General features: G+C 39.6%; 1 long non-coding RNA gene across 1 annotated transcript; it reads right to left on the bottom strand.

Moving 5' to 3' along the window:
• Positions 1–253: 253 nt before the first annotated feature.
• Positions 254–965, bottom strand: LOC127150216 (uncharacterized). Its single transcript, XR_007822358.1, has 2 exons — positions 768–965; positions 254–601 (listed from the first exon to the last, which is right to left on the bottom strand). It is a non-coding gene; the product is annotated as an uncharacterized LOC127150216 (long non-coding RNA).
• Positions 966–7,466: the final 6,501 nt, after the last annotated feature.

Raw genomic sequence — 7,466 nt, 5'->3', positions numbered from 1 at the left:
TCTTTAATTGAGAACTACATATATCTCATGATGACCAATATGGCAGTAATAACGAAAAGAGATTCTTCCTTTAAGATTAAATAAGTTCCACTTACACATACTCCACCTCATCTCCATGAATTGAACAAATAGTTTCTACATTGGGCTCCTAAGCCTAAGAGAGGTCAAAATTGAGAGTGGCAGAAGGCATTTTATTGCAGCATTGTCTTCAAACACAAAGCTTTTCCAATAAAAAGACAAACTACTTTCAAAATTTGAACTAAATTAGAAATAACCTCATATATTGAGTAGATTGAAGAAGAATGTCTCTTACAGTATTGTGCAAAAATTGTACCACCATTATTAGTTGAATGAGGGTAGATAATTAACAGTGACACGTACCTCACAAATGTTGCCATGCTGCATTTCCTTCAATAGTGAAATTTCACGAATGGTTGTGCTTGGCTCTCCCTCATCTTCTTGCTCCAAACGAATCTTCTTCAAAGCAATAGTCTCATTCGTGACCTGATCACGTGTCTTGTAAACTACACCATAAGTTCCTTCTCCAATCTTCTCAAATTCCTCATATTACGAAGCCAACCCACATAGCGAATAAGATCAACTAAGAAAAAAGTGAAAAAATGAAACAGAAAAACATGCATTTAAAATCCAAAAGATATCACTAACCTGTTCCATCGAGTCAAAGAAAAGTGCAAAAGTATAGAAAAGAAAAGAAAAATAGAGAAAGACGGTGAGGGAAACGAAAGAGAGGGAAGAGTGAAGATTACCTTTGGTGTTTGGACTTACTACCACCAAATATGGATGAACTGCAACGAGAGAACTGCCATGAGAGAGATCGATGGTGAGCGAACAGTGAGGGGAGGAACATGAGAATATCAACACAAGGGAAAAAGGGAGAATCGGGGTTTGAGGGCTTCCCCATTTTTCATCTCTTGTTATATATAAGAAATCCTAAAAAAAACTAGAGAAAAAATGAGGAGAAAGACCGAAAAACTAAGGTTATTATCTTTAATATATACCTTTAATGTCGATAAACTGACATAACAAATGAAGGATTAATGTCGGTTTTAAATCGACATTAAAGATCCTTAGATTATCAATACAACTTTCTTTAGTGATAGATAGTGAATAAAAGTTCATCATTATTTATTAATGATAAAAAGTTAAACACTTTTTTATCATTGTCTATTTGTGATAGACATTGATAGAGTAATAAACAATTATATGCTACTATTATCAATGGTCTATTAAGAGAATAAATTTGTTGCCATCAACTATAAACATTTAAACGTTGATAGTTGTGATAAACATTGTGTATCAGTGTCTATCAATGATAAACGCTGAAAGATCAATATCAACGTCTATCAATGATACAAACTGATAGAAATATATGATTGATATTAATAGTAATAAAATCTTATACAAGTCTATCACTGATATTTCTATCAATGATAGAAACAAATATAGTTTATCATTGATAAAGACTGATAGAAGTTATCAGTATTTATCAATGATAGAAACAAAGGAAAGTACAACCTAAGGTAAAAACAAATTAGTGATAGATGATGAGATAATGTTTTTATCATTATCTATCATTAATAGACAATATAATAAGCCACTACCACATTGATAGTATTATATCACAATATATCAGAGGTAGACATTGATAGTGTTCATTCAATGCTAATTATAGATATTACATAGATATTAGACTATCATTGTCTAGAAGTAATCGATAGACAAAATGCTAGATAAATACTTATCTATCAAATGATATGTTTGGCTTGAGACTAGTTATTTCATTATGTACAAGGTTGGTTGATTCAATGTTTTGATGTTGATAGGATGTTCTGATATTTGTTTTGTTTTTAGTTTAAATGCAAACAACTTTATCTCATGTAGAACTGTTTTCAAAATTCAATATTGAATAAAAGATTTCAAGAAGAACTAAAACTGCTAGTATCCATTCAAGTCTTCAAGGCTCTTCATACAAGCATCTAAAAATGGCACTTCTTTATTTCTCCTTTCGATTATCCATTTTTGCGTTCTCTTTTCTCCTTCTCGTCTCTTTCTCCTTCTTCATTTGTACTTTATGTTACACTTGTTGGATTCGTCGATTTCACCCACTTCTCTGAAGCTTCTGATTATCGAAACATCGTCAATTACTCTTCTTCCGCTGTCACTGGCCCATTTTTAGTCAACGTCGCAAAATAGAAGTAAAGTGAAATAACTGGGAAGCCAGAGAAGAAGAAAATTGATGAGAGTTGATGAAGAAGAAAAGATCGATGATCAATACGTTGGCGAAGTTCAAAATGTTAAAGGGGCAGGTTGGAATTTAAAAATATATATAAATGCATTTGGTGTGAATCTTTTTATTTTTGCTATCATGTTTAAATATTTTGATTTTTTTCTATTTATGGCAATTCTCCAAGTAAATATAGCTAAATAGAAAACAAAATTTAAAATTGAATATGGAATTTGGAAATCAAATAATACATAAATCTAAATATTAAAATTGGATTTTTTTTCAAAAAGATAACAAACCGACAAAATATTTACACTTTATTAAATAATTTTGAAACGGAAAAAGTCTATAGACCAACATGTAAAATATCAAAATTACCTCAATCAACAAGTGATAAATCGGCCACATGTGCGCAATACATGATCGTGTAGATTTTAATACACGACCTTGGGCATACCATGCCATAGGATGAAAGAATTTTGCCTTTAATGAAGGAAAATGAGACATGTGCAGCAAAATAAATATCGAATTTGACTCTAATTATTACATTTAAACAATTTAGAGCTTAAAACTACCCACAAATGAAATTAGGGTTAAAAGAAAACTTACCTCCGTAGCTTTTCATTTCTCGTAATCTCCTCACGAACATGAACTCAGAACCACCACTAGAGTTTACTCGCTATTCTCCAAACTTAAAATCGGATTGTGGGACCCGATAAGTGAAGGAAATAGGGAGAGTGATGAAAATTAGAAGAAAGAACTTAGGTTTGAGATTAAGCAGAGAAATAAGAATTAGGTTTGTTTTGCAATTCAAAATTACAAAAATTATCAAACGTTCTTACCCATTTGAAATAAAATTACATGCATGCAAAAATGCATGTAATTTGTTTATAAAATCTTAACACCTAATATTCCACTATCAATTAGTGAAACTTAGTGGGCTAGGTGTTTACAGCTCATATTATTGAATAGACTTATTTGATTTTCACTAATAAGTCTCCAATAACCATGTTATTGAATAAAATATAATTTAAACTACAAACTACGAGTTTTATGACATAAATTTCAACATTTAATTCATTCAATATTGGGCATACAATCCCCAAGATGCCTCGAGATGAAAGATGGAATGTAGATTTACACGATCATGTACTTCATTTTAAGCGATGGCTTTCAAATTTAAACGATCGTGTAGATTATGATACAAGATATTGGGTCTTAGTTACACTAAGATGTTCCGAGATGAAAGAATTTTGTCTTTAATTCATTTGATCTCGGGTATACAATGCCCCAAGATGCCTCGGGATGAAAGAATTATGCCTTTATTTTATTCGATCTCGGGCATACACTACCCCCGAGATGTCCCAGGATGAAAGACTTCTACCTTTAGATATTCGATCTCGAGCCTTAATTGCACTGAGATGGCCCAAGATCAATAAATCGCCCAGAAGATATAAATTGTAAAGGGCATATATGGAATTTAAGAAAAAATGACCACGCGCCATGGGCTTATCTTATTTTGTTATATTGTAACGCCCCAAAATTTTAGATGTTTAATATTATTCGATTTGTGATTATGTGATTTTGTTAGACATTAAGGAAATACCTAATGGGGTGGTGCTTGGGAGTTGTGTTAATTTGATGTATTTGAAGAAACTTGATTAATGAAATTTTTGGTTGTGTAATTAATTAAGTTTTGAGGAATATAATTATTTTGTTTGGATAATAAAAAAATTGGTAGAGATGTTGTTTGTAGTTAAAGATGATTGGTTGGTGGAGGAGGGAGATTATGTGATTTATTTGGAAAAATTTAAAAGAAGATAAAAAGGGAGTTTGGTGAGATTTATTTGAGGAGAGAGAGAATTTGTTGTTTTGAATTAATATAAGGAAAAGGAAAGAGAATTTTATGTGGGTTTTCTATTGATGTTTAAATAGGTATAGGGATCCGTGCAAAAAAGGAAAAAAAAAGAGAAAAAGAAGAAGAAACCCTAAATCTTCCTCTTCCTCCAGCCGCTGTCGATGTGGTGTGAGTAGCCGCCGAGTCGGTCCATACGCCTTCCCCATTCGTAGATCCGAGTCGAAGCCACGCTGTCTCGTCGCTCGCCGTCGCAAGGCAGATCGGCATTCTTCGTCTTCAGCTGCGCCGACTCGCCATCCGTCGCCCGTCTTTCGCCGTCCGTCTTCGCCAGCCACCGTCGATCAACAGTCGGCAAGTCGCCCGTCGTAGTCTATCGCACCGGTCGTCTTTTGCGAGCGGTTCCAGTCGTCCCGACCTGCGCCTCTCTCCATAAAACCAAACCCGACCCGTGCCTTCGACCCGAGAACCCGACCCGCACCTCCAGCTCTTTCGCGTCTCTAGCCGTCCGTGGGATCGCGTGAAGTCGAGCCGTCCACTGCCAGCCACACGCGCGTCCCTGCAAGCCGTGCACGAGGAAGCCGAGCCGCCCCCCTAGCCGAGTGTCACAATCGTAACTTCTCAACACGATTGTGCGGCACTTGCTTAGCTCGATCAGCAAGTCAGCCGTTCGAAAATCGGAATCCGCGGACAAACCCGCGGTATGACGTAGCCTCCCTCCCCATTCTTGGGAAAATGTTTTTATAAAACGGAAGAGAGAAAGTAAATAGTTGAAAACATCATAAAGAAAGCATTGAAGACTGTCAATTGCAAGGAAAATAGTTTAACATGCAAAGAGTGCGACAAGGATTGGGCGGGGGTCGGACTAGTCATGTACCCCCTATAGTACATATTGAGAATTTTGGCCTTGGCAGGCTTGCATATGAAAAAGCCGAAATGTCACACTGTGACTCGGCGACACCTAAAAGAAAGAATTAACCTAAACTACTTTCAAGACATAAAGCTAAAGTGATTTGGGAGTATTCGGACATACGGTCATCGATAAATAATACCTTGGACAATTATGCCCTTGACATTCTCCCCCACTTAAACGGTTGACGTCCTCGTCAACTGGCGAAGCTGGAGCTCTTCGATCTTCTGCATCCACGCTTCAAGGTCTTCAACATGTCATCTCTTGTTACCTCCACTAGGGGCTTCTTCTGTTTCAACAGGAATTTATGTGTCTCCCTCGTGGGTCTTCTACCAGTCCTTACTCTGTCAGCAAGGACTTCCTTGACTTCTCTGTCTTCCTTCAGGTCCAGGTTGACAGATAATGATACGGCGTTGTTGCACCGTCAATTGGAAGCTTGGTCATCCACTCGAACTCAAGAGGGCATCGCTCTCGATCTACCCCCTCCTCCCTCGACCTTGAAGATTCTTCTAGGCACACTCGAGCGATGTCGGCCATCTGTTCCCATTCTTCTTTAACTCTGTGAACTTGAGGGCGGTCCCCTACATAAGGGTCATCAGCGACGGGCGGCAATACAGAATGCCTCTTACCTTTAATCTCAAACGGACTTCTCTTGATCAGCGAGTCTGTCTGAGCACTATGACCGAATTGGGTTACCTTCAGCAGTTGAACCCAATTCTTTTGTCTGCCATCAACACAATGATGCAGGTATTCTCCGAGCACACAGCTGAATTGCTCGGCTTCAACTTCAGGAGTCTTGGTCGCATCGACGACCCCAAGACTTGGCCCCTCGATCATGGCTTGCTTTGAACCATTGAAGGCGACCTGACACTCGAGGTTCTCACTCCACTAAGTGTCTTCTTCTCTCAACGACCCACCTTGGTGGCATTCCCCCACATGACTCAGCGTGCTCATCTGGCTCTGCATAGAATAACACTTTCCTCCCTTGGCATCAGTAAGACTCAGCGGCACCACGGGAAACTCATATGCTTCATGCCTAGTGACACAATTTTTCTCGAATCCCTTTGTCTTTGTTGTTCTTACTCGACATTGCCTCGGTCGGTCGTTTGACTTTGGGAGATGCTTCACTCCACGTGAGTGGTCCACCCGCCTCGTGAGCATAGGGAGTGGACATTTACGCCGAACCGTGAGCTTACTCTGGGTACGGCGGTCAACACACTGTTGTGGGCTTCTGTCCTTCTTCTTTAGGGAAAGGACGTGGGCTCCATACGGAGCTTCTACAGGTCTACTAAATCCTGTATTCAACATCATCTTTGATGGTTTCCGAAGTTTAGCTAACTCCGATGGTGCCATGCGATAAGCATTCTTCGCATGTGCTTTTGCATCTGGCAACAATTCTCTTCCCTAGTCGATCGTCCTTCGCATCAACACGGATTTGGGCCAACTACTTGGCATCGCACCATGGCACTTCGCTGAGACACACAGAGTGTCCTTGAGGACTGTCTCCCCCGGCTTTTCCAACGCCCCAAGCAGGATCTCCACAGATGGTGGTTCCTCTTGGGCGCAACTCTGGTTTAGTTGCATGACCGATATCATTTTAAACCCGTTGGGCTGACGAATCTCTGCTTGCACTATCGTGGGAAAGGATCCAGTAATCACTAGAAATCTGGCTGAGGGCATTGGTATGACTTGATGTTCAAGGAGGAACTCCATTCCTAGCACTACATCGAAGTCATCCATCTTCAACACCACAAAGTCTACGCGGCCCTTCCATCCTCCCAACTTTATCGTCGTTTGTTTCACTAACCCGACGACGGGTAGGGCAATGGAATTCATGACCTTCATTCTTCCTGAGTCATTCTCCCAACTGAGTCATTCTCCCAACAGAGTCTTAGCTGTCTGGCCTCTACCTCTGTTATGAAGTTATGGGTTGCACCGGAATCAATCATAGTGCTTTTCGTCTGCTTTTGATTGATCCAGAAGTTAACATATAATAAGCCCCCTTTCGTGGGTACGTTTCTCTCCCCTGACTTTTTCTGGAGAGACGACAGATATTTTATGGCCCCTATTCGAGTCTTTTCGCCTCCATCTATCAGGCCCGCTTCATCCTCATCTTGATTTGGCTTATCATCTGAATCCGCGATTAATGAGGCCTGAAACGCATGAAAGTCGACTTTATTCGGGCATTCTCTTGCCATATGTGGCCTACCACATATGAAACAATTGAGGCGGCGCTTGGCTGGGCTTTGATTATTCGGCCTTTGCCATGTGTTCCCTGTGTTTGACTGGTGAGATCTGCAGTCTTTACCAGGGCATTTCTCTCCCCCTACAGTTTTGGGAGAACTCGGACTACTATTTCTGTTCCTTCCAGGTGAGGAACTTTGGTGACGTCTCACATCTTGAGAGTCACTTGTCAGATCGAACAACCGTTCGGCTGCTGCATACGCTGACGTGAG

This window comes from Cucumis melo, chromosome 7, assembly GCF_025177605.1.
Source record: "Cucumis melo cultivar AY chromosome 7, USDA_Cmelo_AY_1.0, whole genome shotgun sequence".
Classification (NCBI taxonomy): domain Eukaryota; kingdom Viridiplantae; phylum Streptophyta; class Magnoliopsida; order Cucurbitales; family Cucurbitaceae; genus Cucumis; species Cucumis melo.
This window is presented reverse-complemented; position numbering and strand designations above follow the sequence as displayed.